The 25,000-nt window shown below is 44.1% G+C and overlaps 2 long non-coding RNA genes across 5 annotated transcripts in view; one reads left to right on the top strand and one right to left on the bottom strand.

Moving 5' to 3' along the window:
- The window catches only part of LOC121675226, a 66,305-nt gene that overhangs the window by 11,473 nt on the left and 29,832 nt on the right, over nt 1-25,000 (top strand). For 3 of the 4 annotated variants that reach the window (XR_006020006.1, XR_006020007.1, XR_006020005.1), the window contains one exon: nt 2,243-2,320. This is a non-coding gene — a long non-coding RNA (uncharacterized LOC121675226). Of the gene's footprint in view, nt 1-328; nt 2,321-25,000 lie in introns of those variants that run through there. The other variant, XR_006020004.1, reaches the window with a different exon arrangement.
- The window catches only part of LOC121675227, a 20,312-nt gene continuing 957 nt past the window's right edge, over nt 5,646-25,000 (bottom strand). Inside the window, exons 2-3 of the long non-coding RNA XR_006020008.1 lie at nt 17,408-17,412; nt 5,646-5,730 (exon numbers count right to left, since the gene is read on the bottom strand). This is a non-coding gene — a long non-coding RNA (uncharacterized LOC121675227). The remainder of the gene's footprint in view (nt 5,731-17,407; nt 17,413-25,000) is intronic.

Here is a 25,000-nt window from a genome sequence, read left to right as displayed (position 1 = left end):
TAGTTAAGTTTTCATAACTGAATCCATTTTCAAAGCCAACAGAATAGATGTTTAATATTTAGCTGAGGTTCTTGAAAACCTCCAGGCTTGTAGCAGGGGAGGGTCCCGGGAGCAGGGGAATCCAGCCAGAGTCACGATACGAACACCGATACGATTTGAGCATCATGCTCCAGTTTTATTATTCGGTTACACCAAGTTATACTTTTTCCAAAGTTCACGCCCCTTTCCCATGAGAAAGCCTCTAAGCAGCGGGGGAGCTGACCAGTGTATACCTTTTCCCAAGGCTGTTCAAGGCTGCCAGCTAGCAGGTGCCTTGCAAGCCTGTTTTCGGCCTGAGGCCCCATCAGGGGTACTTCTGCAACAGCCCTGGGATGCCCAAGCCCTCCTGGAGGGAGGAGGAATCCCTCTACACAGGCTGTCTCATGTTTCCTGCTTTACAGAAGCTGAAAGATTTTGAACTGCATTGTCAATATATTTTACACCTTCCTATGCTCCGGACAGGTGTTCTTGAGAGGGCAGCAGCTTTGGATTGGCTGGTTGTCATGTAGACAAGGATGTTTTCAAAATAAAGGCACACAATCCATTTGTAAATCTTCCAGAATATATGAAAGTCTAATCAGACTGACTCAAGACAGCCAAAGTGTGGTGTATCTCATTTCAATTCTCTCTTCCCCCAGGACTTGTCTACAAGAAATATGCAGACATTGTATTGGAAGTAGAAAGCATGAGTGATAACAGTAGTCAGTCCTGGTGCAGTCCTGAATGTATTTTAGTTTTGAATGCATCTAAGTGTTTCCCTTTTTCATATACTGACTATATCTGCACCAGCCCTATACAATACTTACTTTTGTCACCAACAATATAGTCCTGGAGCAACACAACTTCCACTACCCCACTTTTCCTTACTGTTAGCACTTGATGGTATTTTCTGGAGTAAGTGATGTGTTTATTGATTTGGTAGACAAACAGGGATCTTGCACAACCTCTTCGAAGGAGTACATCTGTACTCTTGAGTACAAATGTATTGGCTGTGTGGGATTTGTGAATTATCTCTCCATTCTGAGTGTTCTTCTGTTTTCTTCAAATGATAATTTGCTGGTTATTAAGTATACTGAGCTGCTGGCTGGTTTTGATTTTCAGCATTACCTTTTATATATGTAAATACAATATTAATATATCTATAATACATATACAATACAATGTTCATATATGTATTCATGCATATATGTAAACAGTGATACTTCTCCCATCACTGAGATTTCTTCAAGACTGTCACTCTTACAGCACCTATTTGAAGTGTCTTTCTTCTCAATAACGGGCATTTGAGGAAAAATATTGCTATACATGTAAGCAGCAAGTTCAGTGTTTCTCAGCAGTGTAGGTAAAATGAAGTTGTACCACCCTTAGGGTAAGGGGCAAAGTTGCCTGTGTGATCCCATTGCTGGCAGCAGCAAAGGTCATTTCTGTAGCCACAGCTTGGTGGGAATAATAGGAAGGCCTGAAGCAGATTGCTTGGGCTGTGGATAAGAGTGTATGGTCCTAGCAGAGATGTGAAAGTCTGTAGAAGAGAAGTTTCTTCCGTTATAGTGTGAGGGCTACAGCCAGTTCCTAGAGGGATTTATGGTGGCCATCTTTATACTTCTCTGGTCCATTCCTTTTGATTGTATAATGACAGTAGAAATGAACAGGATTTTACTCACTTGATAAAGATAGCAGAACAGAACATTTTACTCTTATCAAGGACAGTTGAACAGAACAGCATAGCCTTGGAAAAATAAATAAAGGATGTAACTTCGATAAACAGAAGTCATGCAAAACGCAAGCAGGATGCCAGCTCAGCTCTGCAAGGCTGATAAAGCAGAAATTATGCAAAACAATGATATTGTGCTTACTCAAAAGTGGGGGTCAAGGAACAGCCACATAAAAAGGACACTGAATGTTGAAGACAGACCCCAAAGAACCATATAAGGACTTCCAATAAGGGGTGCGACTGTCAAATAAAGTCAAGGAAATGGAAATAGCTCATGAATATGTAATCAGTGCATGTGATAAAAATTTTGTTCACTCAACACTCAGGGCACTCAGCTGGAGGAAGGATCCTTCAAGTGAGCAGCGTGCTGCAATAAAGAATGCCTGCTTTCTAATATTCAAACTGTGTTAGAAAGTTTTTATCTAACCAATTTTGATATAATTTTTGGCAACTTTGGATGGAACACTCTGCCTGGTCTCCCATGGATCCAAGGAGGTCTCTGGATCTTCATGGAAGCACTGAGACTTTCCTGGAGAAGACCACAGACCCTCGTACCAGTCTGGGACACTGGTAAGACCCCATTCGATATAAAGGAATTTTTTTTTAATCCTGCCCAAATAAGGCATGTGGATCTTCTAGCACAGTGGGTGAGTTTTTAGGTATCCCAGAATTTGGTATTTGACTTGGTTTTATCAATTGATAATTGTTTTGTATTTGTATTTGTATCTGTATTTTAACATTTTGGGTCTACTATTCAGAAATGGGTAGTGGACAATCTAAGGGGGACATTCTGAAAAAATCCCCACTTGGTTGCATTTTGTGACATTGGAGAAAGATTGGTGTGGTCCCTGGGGGAACAGTGACCAGGGAGATTAAATATTGTAATCAATGGTGGCCACTGTACAAACTAGACTCTGGAGAAAAGTGGCCACAAAATGGAACCTTGAATTACGATACATTGTTAGAGTTAACGCTATTTTAAGACGGCAACAGAAATGGCATAAGGTGACGTATGCTGGTATGTTTTTCACTTTGCAGAATCATCCAGAATGGCAGGAAGATTGTGGGTTGGATCCAATGCCCTCAGACCCTTTTGTGCTGGATCTTGAAAAAGAGAATCAAGGAAAACAGTTAAAATGTTGTTCTATATTCAGCAGAGGATAAATTTGTTATAAACATCTCCCTTATAAGGAGGGTGATTTAAATCTTAAGGTCAGTCCTAACTGCAGGTTGGATGGGGATACAGATAATCAGGCTGCTGAGACTGGTATTTTGAAGGAACTGGCACATAAAGAGGCAGATTTAGCACATGTAGAAGAGAAGACAGGATAAAGAGGATGTATCAAGGACCAGAGGGTTTAGTCCAATTACAGGGCAACCTAGAGCTAAATACAGAGATGTAATAGTAGCTCCCCTCCATCATGGGGTAGGTATGGATGGTCCAATCACAGTAAAATTTCTGTTTTCAATAACAGACCTTAATAATTGGAAGTCAGTGGCTGGCACCTACCAAGTTGACCCAGACAAAATGGCAAAAGCATTTTAAATGATGATTAAAACTCAGGATCTGGACTGGAAGGATATAGCTACTATGTTACAAATGTTGTTTGGTAGTACAGAAAGAGAGATGGGTGTTAAAACCAGTAGGAGGTTTGTGGAAGAGCTAATTTTGACTGGTAAATTTACAGGTACATTAGATATTAGTTTTCCCACTGTGGATTCTGAGTGTGACCCTAATGTGCCCATGTTTAGAGAGGGATTTTGGATACTATATGGAATTAGACATGCCATACCAAAGGCTATCAATATGTCCAAATTATTCCAAATTAAGCAGGATCATAAGGAATCACCTATTGAATTTTTAAATCTCTTAAAAGAAACGGCTCAAAAATATATTAATATCAATCCTGAAACAGGAAGGAAAAACTCAATTAGCCCGTATATTTGTGGCTCAATCCTCAGATAATATTAAAAGAAAACTACAAAAGGCTGAGGGACAAAATCACTATGATTTAGGGAAGCAGTTAGATGTTGCTTGGAGAGTTTATCAGAATAGAGAAAAACACCAAGAAACAACTAAACAAAAAATAGTTGCAGTTATGGAAGGAATCTCCAAAGGAATAGTGCTCCCGGGGGAAGAAAGGGGATGAGGGCATGGACAACCTATCTCAAGCTCCCCTGGGAGACTAGGTATTAATCAATATGCATATTGTAAGAAAGACAGGTGTTGGAAAAGCGACTGTCACAGTTGCAACATACAACTCTCATGGCCATCACTGATGATGCCTGAGGGAGACCTGAGGATTCTTGCCTGGCAGAACCTCTGATTACAGCTAAACTGGAGAGTGAGGAGGTAAATGAGGAGGTAGAATTTTTAGTAGATACAGGAGGTATTTACTCTCTGCTAAATACAGTAAAAGGAAGTGTGAATGGTTTTATAACAATCATTGGTGCAAAAGGGAATCACAAAACTCGGCTTTTTTGAAGTCCATTGATTTTAAACTAGGAAAACAATGGGTGACTCACCCAATTCACCAAAGCCTCTACTTGGGAGAGATTTATTGGAAAAACTAAATGCTGAAATTAAATTTAGACGTGGAAAAATACAGGTGATTATTCCAGAATCTAATTACATGAAATCCTCTATTTTTGCACTACAATCTCCGAAATTTGACATGATCTGTCTGCCAGTATCACTTGAGGATGCAGTGATTCCAATAGTTTGGGCTGGAGAGGTGCTCAGGTGTTCCAAAAGAGCAGAGCCTGTAAGAATTAAATTGAAATTTGGAGTGGGACCAGTAAGGCAAAAGCAATACCCTTTGAAAATATAAAGTTGTAAGGGGTTGTTACCCCTTGTGGAAAAATTGATAAAATATGGCCTATTGAAAGAATGTGAATCCAAATTTAATATCCCTATTTTGCCAGTTAAGAAGGCAACTGGAAAGGATTACTGGCTAGTAGAGGACCTTAGAGCCATAAATAAGATAGAAGATATACACCCAGTAGTAGCAAACCCTTATACCTTGCTAACAACCTAGAGTGAAAAATTAAAATGGCTCACAGTATTAGATTTGAAAGATGCCTTTTTCTGTATCCCTTTGAGTACTGGAAGTCGAGAGCTTTTTGCTTCGGAATGGGAAAATCCAAACACAGGGAGAAGAACACTTGGATGGTTCTGCCGCAGGGGTTTAAAAATAGCCCCACCATATTTGCAAATCAATTGGCAAAAGAATTGGAGAAATGGAAAAATCAGAACCCTATTGTAGTCTTGTTACAGTATGTATATAACATTCTGGTATCCACTGAAACTAAACAGCATTGTTGGGATCAGGCTGTGGCATTGTTGAGTTTTTTGGGACTAAGTGGATATAGAGTATCCAAAGACAAAGCACAAACAGTCCAGACCAGAGTAACCAGTGTGGAAATAAAAATCCTTCAAGGACAAAGGAGGCTGGGACAGGAACAAAAAGAAGCAATTTGCCAACTCCCACAGCCATGAATAGTAAGAGAGTTGCATGCGTTTCTCAGGATGGGGGGATGGTGTTGTCTGTGAATCAGCAGTTATGGGTTGCTATCTTGGGGTGACTTTATGACGTTGTATCCCCTATTGCTGCTCTATGCCCAGACATGATTCCTGTGCCTTTCTGTGTCTTTAAAACTAGGTGTGAGAGAAAGAAAAAAAAAAAGCCAGACAAACTTTTCAAAGCAGTTTGTGTTCCAAGGTCACTCTATCTTTTCTGTGTGCTTCTGTGGCAGCAAGAGCAGAGGCAAGCACCTTCCTGCTTTTCCCGGCTCTTGGCTCCTTTTCTCAGGAGAGAGACAGAGAGTTAAACTCCTTTGCTTTTCAGCTAGTCTGCAAGCTAAGGCAAGAAAGTTTTTTTCCCCTGGGACTTTGGCATCCTCTTCTTCTTCTCTTCTGGACTTTCAACAATACCAGAATGAACTGGGAGACCCTGCACCAAGGCCCGGGGGCCCAAGCCCTGAAAAGGAGAAAGCCACACCCACAAAGGACTCTCAAATCTTCCCAGGTTTCTCTTCACAGCAAGAGGTTTTATTATTTAGCATTATTCTTTTCCCATTGTGCATTGTGTCTGTTAAATAAATAGCTTTTTTCCCCTTTCACTTTCCTCTGAGGAAAATATTTTTTTCCTGAACCTGGTGGGGGAGGGGGGGCTGTAGCCTGCCTTCTATCAGAGGATGTTCAAATTTGGACATTCCTCCAAATTTGTCTCGAACCGGGACAGTTGCTGATAAAGTCACTGTATGATCTCTTGAAGACAACTCAGAAGGACTTTATAGTCTGGACTGATGATTCATGGGCTGCCTTTTTCCAACTTAAGCAAGCCCTTATGTGGACCTGATGTGGGTTGACCCTGGCCAGATGCCAGGCACCCACCAAAGCCACTCTCTCACTTCCCTCCACAGCTGGACAGGAGAGAGAAAATGTAACAAAGGGTTCGTGAGTTGAGACAAGAATTGGGAGACAACACTCATCAAATACCATCATGGGCAAAACAGGCTCAAAATTAGAGATACAACTTAAATTTATTACTAACAAAATCAGAGCAAGCTAATGAGAAGTAAAATAAAACCTTAAAAACACCTTCCTCCCACTCCTCCATCCTTCCCAGCTTTACCTCCTACCCCAGCAGCACAAGGAGACAGGGAATGGGGGCTATGGTCAGTTCATCACCCGCTGTTTCTCCTGCTACTCAGGGAAAGGAGTCATCCCCTGCTGCACTGTGGGGTCCCTCCCACAGGAGACAGTTCTTCATGAACTTCTCCAGCGTGAGTCCATCTCACGAGCAACAGATCCCTGCAAGCTGCTGCAATGTGAGTTCATCCTGTGGATGAAAGTCCCCTTCAAACTGCTGCAGCGTGGCTCACCCTACTGTGGGGTACAGTCTTTCAGGGACAGGCTGCTCCACCATGGGCCCCTCTCTCCCCAGGCCTCCCATAGGGTCACAGCCTCCTCAGGCATCCCCCTGCTCTGGCATGGGTCTCCTCTACGGGCTGCAGGTGGATCTCTGCATCTCTCATGGATCTCCATGGGCTGCAGGGGCACAGCTGCCTCACCATGGGCTGCACCATGGGCTGCAGAGGAATCCCAGTTTTGGTGCCTGGAACACCTCCTCCTCCTCCTTCACTAACCTTGGTGCCTGCAGAGTTGTTTCTCTCACATTCTCACCCCACTCTTCTCTGGCCACAATTACAACTGCACAATGACCTTTAGTTTTCCTTTCTTGTTAAATATGCTATCACAGAGTCGTTACCACCATTTCTAATTGGCCCAGCCTTGACCAGTGGCACGTCCATCTTTGGAGCTGCCAGGGATTGGCTCTGCCGGACATGGAGGAAGCTTCCAGCAGCTTCCCGCAGAAGCCATCCCTGTAACCCCCCCACTACCAAAACCAGGCCATGCAAACCCAAGAGACCCCATGTGTCCGTTTGAACTATTTACCTATGAAAGGCGAAATATAGCACTGGGAGTGCTGTCATGGTTCCTTGGGGAGTAGAGGAAAGCTGTGGCCTACTTTCCAAAGCAACTAGATAATGTCAACCAAGGCTGGCCAGGTTGTCTGAGGGCAGTAGCAGCTACAATTCTCTTGATCCAAGAATCTTGAAAATTGACTTTGGGACAAAGCATTGTCATTTATGTACCACATGTGGTCCAGTTGATATTTAAGCAAAAAGGGGGCCACTGGCTATCTCCCAGCTGGATGCTAAAATACCAGGTAGTCTTTCTGGAGCAAAATAATGTGATGCTCTGTTGCAGCGGGGATTACTGCAGCAAGCATATTTCAAACCAGGAGTCCCGTGGAAACGAAGTATATATGGACAGATTAGTGGTAGATGTTTCAGAGATGTTTATTTCTCCAGCCGCATGGCCGGGGCTCAGCTCAGGAACTCCGCAGTCACGGGACCCGAGGGTCCTTGGCATTATCAGGGAACCCAAACCAACCAATGGGGAATGAATCTGAGCAGGGGCAGGGAAACCCCGTGTCTCCCCCCTCAGGGCCCCTCTCCCAGGGCTCTATGGCAGGGGGGAAGGGACCCCAACATCTCACCCATTTTATTTTAATAGAAGGAGAATGAAAACAACTGGATAAACATAACAAGAACAGTTTCAAGACAAAACAAGCCACCCTCCTGAGTTTTTAAATGTCTAAACAGATTCTGTGGAACATCTTAGGGCTGACGCAAGGGAGACAGAACTCTCCGGGCATGTTTTGTAGGGAAACTGAGGCAGGAGAGGGTTTAATTTCTTCCCTCCCCCTTTTCATCCCCCCCTCGGCATCGGAGAGGAATTGTAGGGAAATGGAATTGTATAGGGAAGCCATGGGGTGAAAAACGGATTAGGAATAAACTGGGGATAGGGTAAACTTAGGAAAGGGTTCATATTGGCTATAGTATAAAAGGGGAAAATAGGCTGTGGGTAGGGAAATTGCTGGGATGGATATTGTTTAAAATTTTGTGCATAACGGCTGCCTTTGACTGGAATACCCCCAGGCCCAGTAACATTTGCTGCTTGTAAACCCTTCTTTCCTTGCACTATATCAAACTGTACAACTTCTCCATCTCCTACACTTTGCAGGTAATTTTTAGGGTTATTCCTTTTAATGGCAGTTCTATGGATGAATAGATCTTCCCCTGTATCATCTCGTGTTATAAACCCATAGTTGTTTTTGACATTGTACCATTTCACAGTTCCTGTAACTTTCATGGCTACAACTGCTCCTATCACGTGCTTGCGTGTTTGTCGTGGCTGCTGGTCCCGCGTGGCCGCCGCCTTGCCGACTCCGACGTCTTGGCTGGGCCCCCGCGTTGCGGCTGCTCCGCACCCTCCGAGCAGCGCAGCTCCGGTGCGTGTCTGGACTCTGCGCAGCCCTGCGTTGCCATCGCCACTGGCTCCGTGCCCTGTGAGTGGTTCCGCTCCGCAAACTCCACGCTGCTTTGAGTGTGGCCCCGTTTCGGCTCGGCACTGCGCTGCGCGGCTTCTCGTGTCGCTGTGGAAACCGCCGCTTCTCCCTCTGCAGGGCTCTCCGAGCCGTGTGCTCAGAGCGGGCTGCCACGCTGATCTCCGGTTCCTGGCTGCTCGTGGCCCACGGCACCCGTGGCGCCTGCGGCATCGCTCCCTCACTCGCGGTCGCATGGCCGGGGACCCCGAGACAGGGATGGGGTCTGCAATAGGGCGCGCGCTCCCGAGGGGGCCGGGCGCATCCAGCACAGGCACCTCTGCCGGCGTGTGCCACAGGGATGGTGGCCGCGCGGCCTCGGCCACGGGAGTATGGCCCTCCTTTGCTTTAATGGGACCATATAAATGCTCCTGAATAGCTTCACTGACTACCATGGATCCACGCAAGGGTTCAATCACTAATACATGTTCTGTTTGATCTTTCATCTCCCGCAAGATCTCGTCCCAAAAACACCCCTGACAAGATCCAGGAGGTTCAATATCAAAAAGTAAGTCTCGAGAAATATAGGAGAAATTTTTGAAAAGCCAGTTGAAAAAAAGTTCTAGATCTCCCGGTTCCATTACTTTTTTGTTTTGTTGTTCAAGGATTCCTTTAACTTCTAGGTACATTTCTTTCTGTGGCTCAGAGAGCCCCATTTCCCACTATTCTTCCATAGTCCAGAGAGAATATCCAAACCAAGATGAGAAGAGAGAGGTCTAGAGTGGTTTTTTACTCACAAATTTCCTCAGGGATCGGTATCTTGCTCGCATTCCTCCACCAGTTTGTCGCAGCGGGGATTACTGCAACAAGCATATTTCAAACCAGGAGTCCTGTGGAAACGAAGTATATATGGACAGTTTCGTGGTAGATGTTTCAGAGATGTTTATTTCTCCAGCCGCATGGCCGGGGCTCAGCTCAGGAACTCCGCAGTCACGGGATCCGAGGGTCCTTGGCATTATCAGGGAACCCAAACCAACCAATGGGAAACAAAGCTGACCAGGGGCAGGGAAACCCCGTGTCTCCCCCCCAGGGCCCCTCTCCCAGGGCTCCATGGCAGGGGGAAGGGACCCCAACAACGCTCAAAACAATTTCTATTGTTAACCTTGCTATGTTCTTATCTGCCCAACAAGTAGAAGGAAGCCCAGATCATGATTGCTTACAGACTATAGAAGAAGTGTATTCCAACAGATCTAACTTAGGAGACAGAGCCTTGGAAAGACCTGATTGGGAATTGTTTACTGCTGGGAGCAGCTTTGTCTGAAATGAAAAATGGCTCTCTGGATATGCAGTGACTACACACCATGAGGTAATCGAATTGGGGGCATTCCCCTCTGATGTTTCAGCTCAGAAAGCAGAACTAATTCCACTCACTCCAGCTTTGGAATTGAGTAAAGCAAAATGAGTTAACTTTGGACTGATTCAAATTTTTTTTTTTTGAGTGGTACATGCATATGGGGCCATCTGGAAAGAAAGAGGCCTTTCGATATCTCAAGGCACATCAAAATGGATCAAAAATGGAAAACAAATCTTGACTTTACTTGAAAGTATCCAGAAACCAGCAGAAGTTGCCATCGTGCATTGCTGAGCACACCAAGTGGGTAAGACCAAACTGGAATTGGGGAATCATTTAGCCAATAAGACTAATTGGGGAATCATTTAGCAAAGAGGCTGCAGAAAAAGGCATGTTAGAAAACAATTTTATCTTTGATAACCCTGCTAGAGATACCTCTCCCAGTAGAAAAAAACAGAGTGTAGTGCTAGGAACTGTCAATTAATTGAAACCTTAGAAGCAAGATCTTATCCGTGAGGCTGGGCAGTTTCCCTAACAGGGCAAATAGTAGTCCTAGAACCAATCTTGTGTGAAGTAGTGGAACATGAACACAAAGCCAAGTGTATATTGGAGTACTGAAAAACTTTTGAAACATTTGCAAAAATCTATTGTTGGGTCTTAAATGGCTCAGATTGTACAATCAAGAATCCAACAATGTATAGTTTGTTAAAGGAACAACCCAAACAAAGCTAATAAAATAGGGCTAGGGCTAGGGCCATAAAATCTGGAAATGTTCCAGGTGAATATTGGCAGATTGATTTTACTGGAAGGGCAGTATAAATACCTCCTAGTTCTGGTGGATACCTTTTCTGGGTTGCCAGAAGCCTTCCGTTGTCACACCAATCAGGCTAGGGAAGTGACTAAAATACTGTTGGATCAAATAATACCTAGATTCAAGGTATACCTTTGGGAATGTCGTAAGACAGATGTTCTCACTTTGTTGCAGAAGTGGTACAACAGGTTAGGAAAGCCTTGAGAATAGCTTGGGATGTTCCTACGCTTTAGAGGCCCGAAGCTAGAGGCAAAGTAGAGCAAATGAATCATACAATCAAATTGCAATTGGGTAAAATATGTCAGGACACCTTCTTGACATGGCTCCAAGTTTTACCTGTTACTCCAAATTAGAATTCACCGGTGGGGCACCAGCAAAATAAGCCTCTATGAGCTGCTATATGGTCGACCCTACCAAGTACCACACATTCCAGGAAACACACATGTAAAAGGAGGGATCAATTTGAATAATTACCTCGTGTTTCTTAGTAAAATCTTACAGGATTTGTAGCTAGCAGTGGTGATTTCCAGACTGATGGGATTGGACACACCAGTACAGAATTTCCAACGAGGAGACTAAGTCTACTTGAAAGACTGGGGAACCACTCTGCTCCAGCCAGAAGGGACCTTCCTAAGTCCCATTGATAACTTTGAAACTGGTTGGAGTAAAATAATGGATACATTATTCCAAAATTAAAAAGGATCAAAGCCCCTTGGGTAATTGAACAGTTGTCTGAGAACAAGATGCTTAAGTCTTGTTTTGCTGTCCTGACAATAGTCAGTTCAGCCTTGACTTGGGAGCAAAACTTTCATCTACTTTTATTACAAAATGTGATCCAAGTGTTGCACAGAAATGATTGTTGGGTGTGCACCCATTTAGCTGAAAACATGATGAAGCCATTAACCATTAATGCAATTCCATTTTCGTGAGAAATTAATACTATTTACTGGGTGAACACTCCTTTTGCCAAGAAGAAGACATACCAGTTAGTGTGCAAGTACCTACCAACTTCTCTTATGGTCACATATGTGTGCAAAGATGTAACTGTCCTAAAGGAACAAGAGAACTAGATTGAACTAATGAATGAAATGACACACAATATATTCAAACACTTAATATTGGAAAAGTAAATCATCCTTGGTCAGTACCAAATGGAACAGGGTGATATTGGATAATAAAGCCCATAAAGGGTTGTCCCTAGGCTGGAAAGGCATTTATACTTTAGGAGCCTTAGTCCCTAACATAACAATAATTGGTAAATGTTGTAATGCTAAGTTTAGTTTAGCAAGCTGCAGCTTCCCCTGAGAACTCAGTGGAGCTGCTAGGGCAGTGCGACCATTTTCCCCCTCCTGTAGTCCATTTCGAACAGCTCCGCAGTTTTGCTCCAGCTAGCTATCAGCTTTACAACACAGTGATGGCAAAGGAGGCGAGAAGGGTCTCTCCATAAGGGTTTAAGAGGATCTTTAATCTTACATCTTGTCCCAGCAATCCCCAGAGGCAGAGAGACCTCATGATCCAGGCGCAGGGGCTTTTTCTCAGGGGCTCAGGGACGGTACATGGGCAGAGTTGGAGTACAGGAACCAATAGGGAGAGCCTGAGGGAGTGGCCAGGGCTAGGAGCAAGGGAAAGTGGGGGGGAAATATGGGATCAGAAAAGCAGTGGGTAAACAGATCACCACAGATAAAGACCTGAGGACTTCGGATGAGAAACTATTTGGGGCATACAAAATGAACTTTGAAGGCTATAGCTGTGACCAGCTAAATTTCATGATTTTATAAGATGGTTTTTACCCTGGCTAGGAGTAAGTAAATTAGAAAAGACAATAGCGAACATTTCTGCTACCATAGTGTCTTGGTTTTGAAAGACAGGTGTCTGCTAAGGAAGGCAGAAGCCTCCCTTGAAGTGGCAGATGTAACTCCTTTCCCTCCGAGTTATTATAATTTTGAAATCAAGGGCTTTTAAGCAAAGATGTGGGAAATAGGAATAACAGTTCTTTACTATTATATGTATGTATATAACCAGTCAAACAAACAGCAGTAACTATGGCAGTAACAGCAAACAATCACAAACCCAGTGCCAGCCTTCTCGGCTGTCGGGCCCTTTCCCCTCGGGTGCAGTTCTGCTCGCAGCCGGCAGGGGCGCTGGCGGCTCACAGTGAGCAGGGCAGGTGCGATGGTTTCCCCGCGACTGCAGGGGGCGCTCCGGAGCGAGCTCGGGGAGCACGCAGCACCGGTGGCCTGGGGTCCCGGGGAAGGATGGAACAAAGGAGCTTCACAAACCCCTGGGCAGCTGGCCCTGGTGTCCGGCTGGAGCTTCGGGGACAGCAGGCTGGAATGGCAGGCTGGAACGGCAGGCTGGAGCAGCAGGCTGGAGCGGCAGGGATGAGCACAAATCCCAGGAGGACAACGAGATGTATCCAAACGGAGAACCTCCCGGAGGTCTAGGCAGGCAGGGTGAGCACGGCTACAACACAGTGAAGGCTCGAAGCAACAGCGGGGCAGGGCAGCCACAGCCCAGCCTCCAGCGGGGCAGGGAGGGTGGCTTTGGGATCCTGGTGTTGTTTCCAGCAGAAAGAAAAGTAGCCGAAGCAACTTGGACGCAGAGAGCGAACTGACCCCACACCCAGGTGAAACAAAAGACTAGCCAGGCACACCCCACCCTCAGTGGGTAGCTCTTTGTTTTCTTAAGTATCCAACGATCAGCGATTTGTTCCCTTAGCAACATGTATAGGGGGGGAAAAATTCCTTTAACAGAAAAAAAACTAGGACTCAACTAAAACCCCAACACATAGAATATATAGAAAATCGTACAATAGATGCCATTACTGTCGTGAGACAGTTGGCGATGAAAAAGACGGGGCAGATTGCTTGGATGCAATACGCCAATTTTATTGATACAGAGCTGAGTATTTATACCTTTTCAGCAGTTACTAAAAATAAATTCTTATATAAGCAGCAATCACTATAACAACCATATCTATGTTTCTTAATAACATTGCAAAACTAAAAGCTAGCACTAACTATCACAGGTACATACCAAGCATGCCTTTCTTCTATGCTGACTATTTCGTTATAGGCTGTACTGCCTGCCACAGTTTGCGGCCTAGCAGCATTAGCGCGTCTACTTCTGACATGAGTTTAGCAGTGCTCTCACTTCTTCTTTCTAGCTGTATCTCCACAATTACTGTGTTGGAGGAAGAAGTCAAGAGCTTGTCGCAAGTTATTTTACAAAACTGAATGGCACTAGAGCTTCTTTTAGCATCACAAGAAGGAGTATGCATGGTCAGTAACACCAGTTGCTGTGTATACGTTGATCAAAGTGGTAGAGTGTCTACAGATGCCCAGGAAATCTGAATCCAATTTTTACAACACACAGCTCAAGACTACACCTTCTAGGGATTTGAAGAAATCTGGAGCAAACTTAGTTCATGGTTACCCACATGGACTTGGTTAAAACATCTGTTTACAATCATTACCATAATAATTGCTGTATGTACTTTAGCTTGCATCATGATTCAGTGTTATAGCTGTTGTAATGCCTTACACAATAAAATGAAATAAAGATGTCAAGAGACTGGTTCCCATAAGGAACTTAGTCTTAAGAAAAAGGAGGATAAAAACTGTTCACCCAACACTTGGGCACTCAATTGGAGGAACAATCCTCCAAGTGACCAGTGCGCTGCAATAAAGAAGGCCTGCTTTCTAATACTCAAAATTGTGTTAGAAAGTTTCTATCCAGCTGATTTTGGTATCATGTAGATGGCCATACTCTGGAAAGCAGTTTGCAGATACAGCTGCTTCTCTACCAGTCCATTTTCCTCAACTGTCTCCAGGATTTAGAGACCTTTTTGTTACCAAAAATTTGGTAAAATAAAACACTCCTTAACACCAATGTAGCATTAGGAAGCAGGCATTCTTTACTCGGCCAGATGCACGGTTTTGGGAGAAGCTACATTGGTGTTAAGGAGGTTTTATTTTACCAAATTTATGGTAAGAGTTTTGGCAACCCAGATGGGATAGACTCCTGAATTTCAATGGATCTGAGGGATCGCAGGACCTCCAGCCAGTGCCAAGGGATTCTTGGGGAGAACTTCGATCCTTGGTATAAGGAAATTGGAGCAAGAGCCCTGGTAAGATAAAGGCATTCTTTACTTTAAAGGTGTTAACTGTTAACCTACCTGTAAAGTGCAGCAAAAGGTACACAGGGTTTGGTTTAAAGGTACCTAAGGTGGGAAAAGGGAAGGGTTAGAGTCCCTTCAAAAAGGGAAGGGTTAGAGTCCCTTCCCAGGAGCTCCTCTACGGTAATTTGTTATAATGGGAAACGAAACCTCAAAAGGGGTATCACAGGTGTCACGTCTGGGATGTATCTTGAAACACTGGAAACAAATTGGGGGTTATCCTCTCACACGTGAAAAACTTACACAATTTTGTAATCAATTCTGGCTGCTTTACATGCTGGAAGATCAAGAGAAGTGGCCTAAGGATGGAACCTTACAGTATAACACCATACTGCAATTAATGTTGTTTTGTAGAAGGGAAAATAAGTGGGATGAAGTTTCTTATGCACTTGAAAAGAAAGGCAAACGGTTGAAAGAGGTGTTGTTTTCTGTGCAGCACAGGACAGAGATGCTTAAAGTGCAGGCAAGAGGAGGGGGATTTAGGACTGATGGTTGCTCTGTGGCAAAGAATTGGGGGGGTGAATGATGTACCTGAGAATACGGTTAGACACATGAGTAAGTCATAGGAAAGTGGACTGGAACAGAGAAACACTTTAGGGGATCGGAGGATTTTGGTCTGATTGTGGGACGCACTAGAAGGCAGCAAAGAGATGTTGGGGGAGAAGTTGGGGAAGTTCTGATGGTGTGCCTCTGGCAGGTAGTCGGGAATTATGGTCTGGTAATCCTGGTTTTAATAGTGGATTTAATGTCATGGAGAAAGGTGACAGGAGTTTATAGGGAAAATCCGGACAGAGTTGCTAAAGTATTTGAAACCATAATTAGGACTCAGGACTCAGAAACAATTGGTTAATTATTATAATAATTGGTGACTAAAGTATACTTTAGTAATTTGTATTAATTAGCTGCTGAAGTATATCTGGCAATTTCTTTGTGATATTTAGTGGCTAAAATGTATTTGGCAGTTTGCGTTGTGATAGGCGGTAGCTGAAGTGTATTTGGCAATTTGTAAAGGAAGAGGACATTGGAAAAGGGAGTGTCCCCAAGCCAGGGAAAGTCAGACAAAGAACCTAAACCAGGCTATTCAAGCCATCAAACTCAAGACCTTAAGTGAAAATGAAAAACACCCCTGAAGGAAACAGAGGAATCATCTTTATCTGAGCCCTGGTTACATTATTGCTGGGAATGAAAAGGTAAATTTTTAAATTGCTACAAGAACAACTTATTCAGTACTGAATACGTGCAGAGGAAAATTAAGCTCAGAACCTGTAAGCATTGTGGGTGTGACGAAGAAGAAAGAGAATGGGCCTTTTTTTACAACTATTACTATTTAAATTAATAAAACTGTGGGGGAAACACCAATTTGTATATGCCCAAATGCTCAATCCCCTTGTTGGGGAGAGATTTATTGGGAAAATTGATTCAAATAACTTTTTAAGATGGGGAAATACAAATTCAAACACCAGAATCAAAAGCCATCGAGGCAAAGACTTTATATTACAGGAATCAGAAGAGTTGGAAGAAATCCCAGAGGGAGCAAAGAATGCTGTAACCCTGTTGGTATGGGTGACTGAAATGCCTGGATGATCAAAGGTGGCCAGACCAGTGAGGATTACTCTCAAACCTGAAGCCAGACCAGTAAAGCAAAACCAGTATTCTATTAACTGTGAGGCAAAGAAAAAGTTAGAAAAACTAGTAAAAACTTATAAATAAATTTTTTAACATATGGGTTATTGAAAGAATGTGAATCAGAGTATGACATACCAGTATTACCAGTTACAGATTAGTACAAGATTTAAGGGCCATTAATAAAAAGTACCTGATATTCATCCAGTAGTAGCTAATCTGTACATACTCTTGACAGCACATAAAAGGGAATACAAATGGTTCATGGTGCTCGATCTTAAGGATGCCTTTTTCTGTAATACCTCTTGACTCAGATAATTTTTAAAAAACTGTTTGCTTTTCAGTGGGGAAACTTAAACACTGGGTGAAAGGTGCAGCTAACAAGCTAACATGAATTGTGAAAGCAAAACAAAAATTAAAAAAAAAAATGGAAAGTATTCTGACAGCAATCAAGACTGAAAATAATTGCCTCAGTGCTACTGTAAGTCTGTTACATTTCTTAGAACAATCTAAATACAGGAGGTCAAAGAAAATGGCACAAATAGGCAAAGAAGCAGTAATATATTCTAGTTTTGAGATCTCTCAGGAAAGAAGCTTGTGAAGCAGCTGAGAAGAAGCCATTTCCAGACTCCGGAGCCAAGGACTACAACGTGCCATAGATTTGGCCAGATGGTGTCGGTTATGGATCACCAGTTATGGGATACTGGCGAAAACCCTTGCATGGCCCTCCACCGAAAATTCTTGGTATGGACTCCTGAGAGTCAGAGGACCTTTGAAGCCCTAAAAGAACCTTAATGACAACCCCTGCACTGGATCTCTCACACTCAAATCAAACCATTTGAGTTATTTGTGCATGAAAGGATGCACCTGGCCCTAGAAGTACTGGACAGTGTTTGGGGTCATGGAAGTATCCTATCCAAACTATCGGACAATACAAGTGAAGAATGACCTGAATACCTGAGAGCAGTGGTAGCTGCAGAGAAACACAAAAGCTGGTATGTACCCCGTATGGTAATGAATGGTTTGGAACAGAAAAAACATTGGATATTGCCAGCAGGATGCTGAAATAGCAGGTTGCTCAATTGGAGCAGGACAATGTTGAACTTAAGGTAAGGACTAATTTAAACCCCAGCTGTGTTTCTCCATGCTTCAGAAGCCCGGAGACCTTTGTGCCATGACTGCCTGGTAACCATGGAACAAGTGTGTTCTGGCAGACTGGATCTCAAGAGCAATCCTATCCAGGACCCGGAAATGGACTTGCATACTAATGGGAGCAGCATGTTATGGGCAGCTGGGTATGCAGGGGGAGCCTCGACTCAGGCTATAAGCCCAGGCTTTACCTTTTAATACATTGTCCTAGGTTACAATGTAAGATGTAACCAAAAGCATGCATCTATTATCATCTTCACAAGCTGTTAAAGCAGGTGAGGCAGTGTTTGTTATCTCCTACCATGACTCATCCCTGATAACTCCCTCTGGGAGCTATCTCTGTTTAATGGGCAATCAAGGACCCACCACATGACTCATAGAATTACATCAACCCATTGTGAGATGCTCCACTCAGGGGGAGGAGCCAAGCATTCCCACCTGGATATAGTCTGGGGTTTGGAACAGCATGAGCAGCCCTTACCTATGGCACTCCCAAAGGACAAGAGCTATCACTGGACCTTCAGGTGATGACCACACCCTTTTCTACAGGATCACTGCTTCAATAGGACCACTTTATCTGGACTGCTACCACCACCCTGACTAACAGGGTGTCAGGCTGTATTCTGACTCTGTCAGTGTTCTTGTACTATTGCATTTATTTTAATTTTCCTATTAAATCATAATTCTGACTTGTGATCTCCCACTGGTTTGTTTTCAAACTAGTACAGACATCGGCACAAAAAGCAGCATGAATGACCTCACACCGAGTGCTAGAAATCATTGAAGGAAAAAAAGTACACACCAACGAAATGATGTGGAAGGAAAGAGGCTTGTTACCGGCACAGAGGTCTCCTATGAAGTACAAAGAAGAAATTAGTCATCTGCTACAAAGTGTGCAAAAACTGAAAAAGGTGGCTATGATGCCCTTGTAAAGCCCATCAGTTTGGAGACTCCCCAGTTAATACAAGGAATCAGCTGACAAAACGAAGAGGTTGCTGAAAAAAGTATCCTTGCACTAACACCTAATAAAAAGTTGAATGTCCTAGAACAGAAACCGAATCACGACAGGCAGTTAGCCCCATCATTGGAAACTACAGAAAATCCCAGCAGGTGATTGGTAAGCTCATGTGGGCAGATAATTGTACCTCCAAATTAATATATAAGATAATAAAATTAAAACATAAGGAAACACATTAAGAAATAGAGAATATGGTAACTAGTTTACAAAGGAATATGGTAAGCATAAAAATAACAGAAATTAATAGATCAGTTATTGAAAAATAATTTGTTTTTCAAAATAATCTCAAGGGAGGAAGAAGGCCACCTCCAGGACTAGTAAAACAGAAGAATTCACCAGGTAATTATTAGCAAATTGATTTTACAGAACTGCCCAGGCAGAATGGCAGGCTAGTACATTTTGGTATTCTGGTACTTTTCTGAATAGCCAGAAACCTTCCAATGTCACACCCACAAGGCAAAGGAAGCCTCAAACTTTTGCTGAAATTTATATAATAGTACTAAAATTAATTAAGTTTTAAAAAGTACATTGTTATCAACAAATCATTGGCATTAGACTTACATGTACATCCTTTACAACCAAAAGATACCATGTGCACCAAAACCTAGAATTTTGGACCAATCCAGGAGAAGGGAAAGGGATGATGGTATCAAGTCCCCATGTAATGTACATTGTACTCAAGGTGGAAGGAATTGAGGAACCTGAGTTCATCACAAGTGGGTAAAACCAGCAACACATAAAAGCAGAAACAAGGCTGACTAACACCATGGAGTTTTTAAGTATATATATAAATCCTATCGTTTTAAGTAAAGGATATAATTTTCTAGAGGAATATTATTTATTGGATCGAGATGAAAATTATAATTAATTGCATATTTATAGTAATAATAGAACCTGTATTCTTAATTTCTAGGAAAGGTATTGTAGTCTTGAAGTTAGTGCAAGATTTTGAAAGATTAAAGAATATAACTTCTATAATGAGTTTGTTTGCCAGCACCAACTTCTGCAGAAAATCTAGTTCCATGGGGAACTTTAGTCAACAATTTGACAAAAATTTGGAACACATGTGGGGCCTTAAAAAACAGATTAGCTTTAGACCTATTACTGTTACATGACTGTGGAGTATGTGGCTACTTGTATTTAAAAAACGCTTGTTGTGTGCATATTCCAAATGTGACTGCTAAGCTGAATGATCAAATAGGACAGGATTAGAAAGTAACTAGTTAAATTAAATATTTAAAGAATTTGGATTTTCTCTGACTGGTTGGTTGGCCTCACTTTTGCAAAGTATAATCGTAATCATAGTAATAATTGTGATTATGCTACCTGCCTTAAAAATGTATATGATATTACTAAAAAAAAAACAGGTGAGGCTTATGAAGGCTTGAAAAGAACAAAAGCTTCACAAGCCTCAAAGGAGGGGATGTTACCAGATGACAAATTGTCTGGTGAACTAACACAATGCTTGTTCTCCAAAACTACTGGCCTATGGAAATCGCACAATGCCCATTGTGTAAGAAGGAGAACTGGAAGTTCACCAGCCAGTGTTCTGCCAACTCATTCAGGTCAACTGGTGTCAGAAACTGAAAGAGTTCATGCCTCAAACATTGATATAAAGGAGTTTTGCCCATTATAACAAAAACTGTATAAGAAGCTACAACAAAAGAAACCTTCCTGAAGATGCCTGACTAGAACTTTGGACTGTAAGTTATGCCGCCTAGATAATGCTATTTTTCAGTTATTCCAGCCTAAGTGTTGGGGTTCCTATCCCCTGCTGTGGGGTCCAGGGGGAGGGGACCCTGGGGTAGAGGCACGGGGTTTCCCTACTCCCTGGTGAATCCCGTTCCCCATTGGTTGTTTTGTGTTCCCCTGCACGGGACGGGCTGGTCCCAAGATTAGCAGTTCTTGGGCAGAACGCCGGCCATGCAGCTGAAGAATAAAGATCTCTAAACATCTATCAAGAATCAGTCCCTATTTCTTCCCATGGGCCTCGCTGTCTATACATGTTGCAGATATCCCTGCTGCAACAATGGCGGAGAACGTGGGCATGACGATCCCTTGAAGACAGCGCCTGTGAAATAACCAAAATTCTGAAGATCCCCGAAAATTCATGAGTAAAAACCACTCTGTATCTCTCTCTTCTCGCCTTAGTTTGGCTGTTCTCTCTGGACTATGGAGGAATCATGGGAAATGTGGCTTTCTATGCCACAGAAGGAAATGTATCTGGAAGTTAAAGAAATCCTAGCACAGCAAAACAGGAAACTTGCTCTGGGAGATCTAGAACAATTTTTTGACTGGCTTTTCAAAAATTTCTTTTATATTTCTCGAGACTTACTTTTTGATATTGATCCTCCTGGAATTGGTAACTGGAATTTTTGGTTTGAGATCTTGGGTGAGATAAAGGCTCAATCAGAACATGGACTAGTGATAGAACTTATCCTTGCATCTTTTGTAATCAGTGAAGCTCTTCAGGAGCATTGGCATGGTCCCATTACCTCTGTGGCGGAAGATGACTGTCATCACGTCTGAAAGCACGCGGCAGCCATCCCAGGGGCGCGTGACTGCAGCTGCGGGATCTCCCCTGCCGGTGCCAGTGGAGGTGCCTGCGCTGGATGCGCCCGGCCCCCTTGGGAGCACGCGCCTTATCGTGGACCCCATCCCTGTCTCAGGGTCCCCAGCCACGAAACCGCGAGGGAGTGACGCTGCAGGCGCCATGGGTGCCGTGGGCCACGTGCAGCAGAGAGGCAACCCCCACAAGCAGCCAAGAACCGGGGGTCAGTGTGGAAACCCGCTCCAAGCACACGTCTCGGAGAGCCTTGTAGAGCAAGAAGCGGCAGTTTCCACAGCGACATGAGAAGCCGTGCAGCACAGCGCTGAGCTGAAGCAGCGCCGCTCAGAGGGCGCGGAGCAGCAGCAATGCAGGGGCCAGACCGAGACATTGGAGTCAGCGAGGCAGTGGCTGCGCAGGACCAGCAGCCACGACACAGAAGCAAGCACGTAATAGGAGAAGTTCTAGCAATGAAAATCACAGGAATTGTGAAATGGTACAATGTCAAAAACAACTATGGATTTATAACACGAGATGATACAGGGGAAGATTTATTCATCCATAGAACTGCCATTAAAAGGAATAACCCTGAAAAATACCTCCACAGTGCAGGAGATTGAGAAGTTGTACAATTTGACATAGTGCAAGGAAGAAAAGGCCCACAGGTGGCCCACGTAACAGGGCCTGGGGGTATTCCAGTCAAAGGCAGCCGTTATGCACAAAATTATAAACAATATCCATCCCAGCCACTTCCCTACCTGCAGCCTACTTTCCCCTTTTACCCTATACCCAATATGAACCCTTTCCTAAGTTTACCCCATCCCCAATTTATTCCTAATCTGTTTTTCTCCCCATGGCTTCCCTATACAATTCCCTTTCCCCACAACTCCTCTCCGATACCGAGGGGGGGATGAAAAAGGGGAGGGAAGAAATTAACTACTGTTGTTTAGAGTTCCAACAGGTACAAATAGAAGAAACCTTCTCCTGCCTCAGTTTCCCCACAAAGCATGCTCAGAGAGTCCTGTCTCCCTTCTGCCAACCCTAAGATGCTCCAGAGAAAAAATCTGTTTGGACATTTAGAGACTCAGGAGGGTGGCTTGTTTTCTTTTGAAACTGTTCTTGTTATCTTATGTTTGTCCAGTTGTTTTCAATGTTCAATTTTAAACCTCTTTTAGTTAAAACAAAAAGGTGAATTGTTGGGGTTCCTACCCCCTGCCGTGGGGTCCAGGGGGAGGGGACTCTGGGGTAGAGGCACGGGGTTTCCCTACTCCCTGGTGCATCCCGTTCCCCACTGGTTGTTTTGTGTTCCCCTGCATGGGGAAGGACCCAGCTGGTCCCGTGATTAGCAGCTCTTCGGCAGGACACCGGCCATGCGGCTGGAGAATAAAGATCTCTAAAACATCTATCAAGAATTGATCCCTGCTTCTTTCCATGGGCCTCGCTGTCAATACATGTTGCAGAAATCCCCGCTGCAACACCTAGGGAAAAAGAAACAAGGCTGAGGGAGAGGAATGCATCCACAAGAAAGCCAAGCGCAGCAGAGATTCTTCCCTGGCTGAATTTGGGGTGGGGGAGACCACAGCCCACAGAAACCAGGTTTACTCCCCCTGAAACAAGGAGGGAAGGAGGTTTCAGGTGTAACCTCTGGTCAAAGGCAGTGAACACCCATCCTCCCTAACACAAACTGGCCCAGCTGTGGAACCCCCAGCCCCACAGGCCACATCCACAGGACATTCACATGAGAGGCAGCTGAGGGGGTGTCATAATCCATCAAAGACCCCCCAAAGTGCCCCCCAGAGTCATTCCTGAAGCCTTGCTTGTGATGCAACAAACCCAGAGTCTGTTGTAAGAGACAATGGCAAACTCTCCCGCCCCAGGGAGGTGCCTGGGTTTTCCTACCTAGCCTGAGCGTATATTAACCCATTGGATTCTGTGCTTTTTGGGGGGACCTTCACCACCAGCTGGAGAGAATCAACGGAACATCATTGGGATCCATGGACTGGTGATATTTTCCTTATTCCGTCTCTGTCACTCTCTTTTTGTCCCCCCCATCTATTTTCTATTTCTTTTTCTTCTTTCCTCTCTCTTTTCTGTCTCTCTCATATTTACTATCAAATAAAACCCATAGTATTGAAATTGTCATGTGGTCTCATTTGCACCTTAATTTGGGCAGAGACCTTTCTAAGAACTTTAATAACTGGATCATGACAACTGGAACTTTGGGGTCCACAACCACCAGAGACCACCAGAGAGACCCCCAGGACAGAAGAATGCATGTGTGAAGGGAAGGAGAAATATGTTAATGGTTTCAGGGAAATGATTATTGTATGTATGTTTAGTCCGGGACAATCAATGAATATGTATACAAAATACCGTATACAAAGACAAACTTTCCTGTACTCAGGATGCATGGCTTTAGGAGCAGCTATGCCCCCGTGCATCCGGCCAAATAAAGAATGCCTGCTTCTTAATGCTACATTGGTGTTAAAGAGTTTTTTATTTTACCGAGTTTTTGGTAATACTTTTATTTCTTCACATCATGATGAGGAATTTGAATGTGCATGGACATTTGGTTCTGCTCTGTCTGCCCCCACTTCCATTTTGTTTGTGCTAAAAGCCCTAATCTGGTCAAACTAGGGAGGGAGGACAAAGATGAATTAGCACATGACATCTACTGCCTCCCTCTCCTATGCCAGAAATGGGAGGAGCAGCTGAAGGCAGACTGCCCTCCCTTTCCTCTTCCCTACTCTTCTTTCCACACGGGCAGCAAGTCACCACTGCCGTAAGTAGGCATCTACCTTGAAGGCATCTGCCTGGAAGCTCTTATATTTTGTATTTGTATTGAGTTTGCATAGCCAGGTCTTGGTAGTAGGTGAGCTACAGGGACAGCTTCTGTGAGCAGCTGCTAGAAGCTTCCCCCCCGTCTGACAAAGCCAAGGCCAGGTGGCTCCAGGACAGACCTGCTGTTACGCTCCGAATTAACACGGAAGACCAAAAGAAACTAAGCCCCTGTGAATAAAACAGATCAAACCCAGAAAGGTTTGAAATATACCCAAAAAACATGATCAAAACCAAATGAGGTTAGATGTTGGTGCCAAAAAAATTGATATATTTTATTTAATAGTAAAAGAGGCAAAGAGAAAGAGAAGAGAAAAGAAAAAAGAAAACAGAACCACAAACCCAGTGACAGCCCTCTCTCAGCCGCAGGCCCTTTCCCCTTGGGTGCAGTTCCGCTCACAGCCGGCAGGGGCGCTGGTGGCTCCCAGCCGGGCAGGGCCGGTGCGGTGGTTCCCCCGCGGCTGCAGGGGGCGCTGTGGCGCGAGTTCAGTTGTGTCTCCCTCACGTGGTAATGGCGGGCGGGCTGGGTGGTGACAATAGGCTGCAGCAGGAACCTTGGAGCGGTGGCTGGGATGGCAGGGACGAGCAAATGAAATGTATCAGAAACTCCACAGCTGTAGCAGGAGCCGCGGGGTGTCCCGGCAGGCAGGGGGTGTGGGGTTACCGTGTAGCAAAAAACCTGGAGCAGTGGCAGAGGAGCGGTGGGGCTGGGCAGCAGCAGCCTGGCTCCCGAGCACGGCCGGGAAAGGCTCCCTCGGAGGGGGTCGGGGCCCCAGGTTTTCCCCTGAAAAAAAGAGAAGAGAAGAGAAGAGAAGAGAAGAGAAGAGAAGAGAAGAGAA

This window comes from Corvus kubaryi, unplaced genomic scaffold (assembly GCF_017639235.1).
Source record: "Corvus kubaryi isolate FWS band 111438036 unplaced genomic scaffold, C.kubaryi_AGA036_p1.0 74, whole genome shotgun sequence".
Classification (NCBI taxonomy): Eukaryota; Metazoa; Chordata; class Aves; order Passeriformes; family Corvidae; genus Corvus; species Corvus kubaryi.
This window is presented reverse-complemented; position numbering and strand designations above follow the sequence as displayed.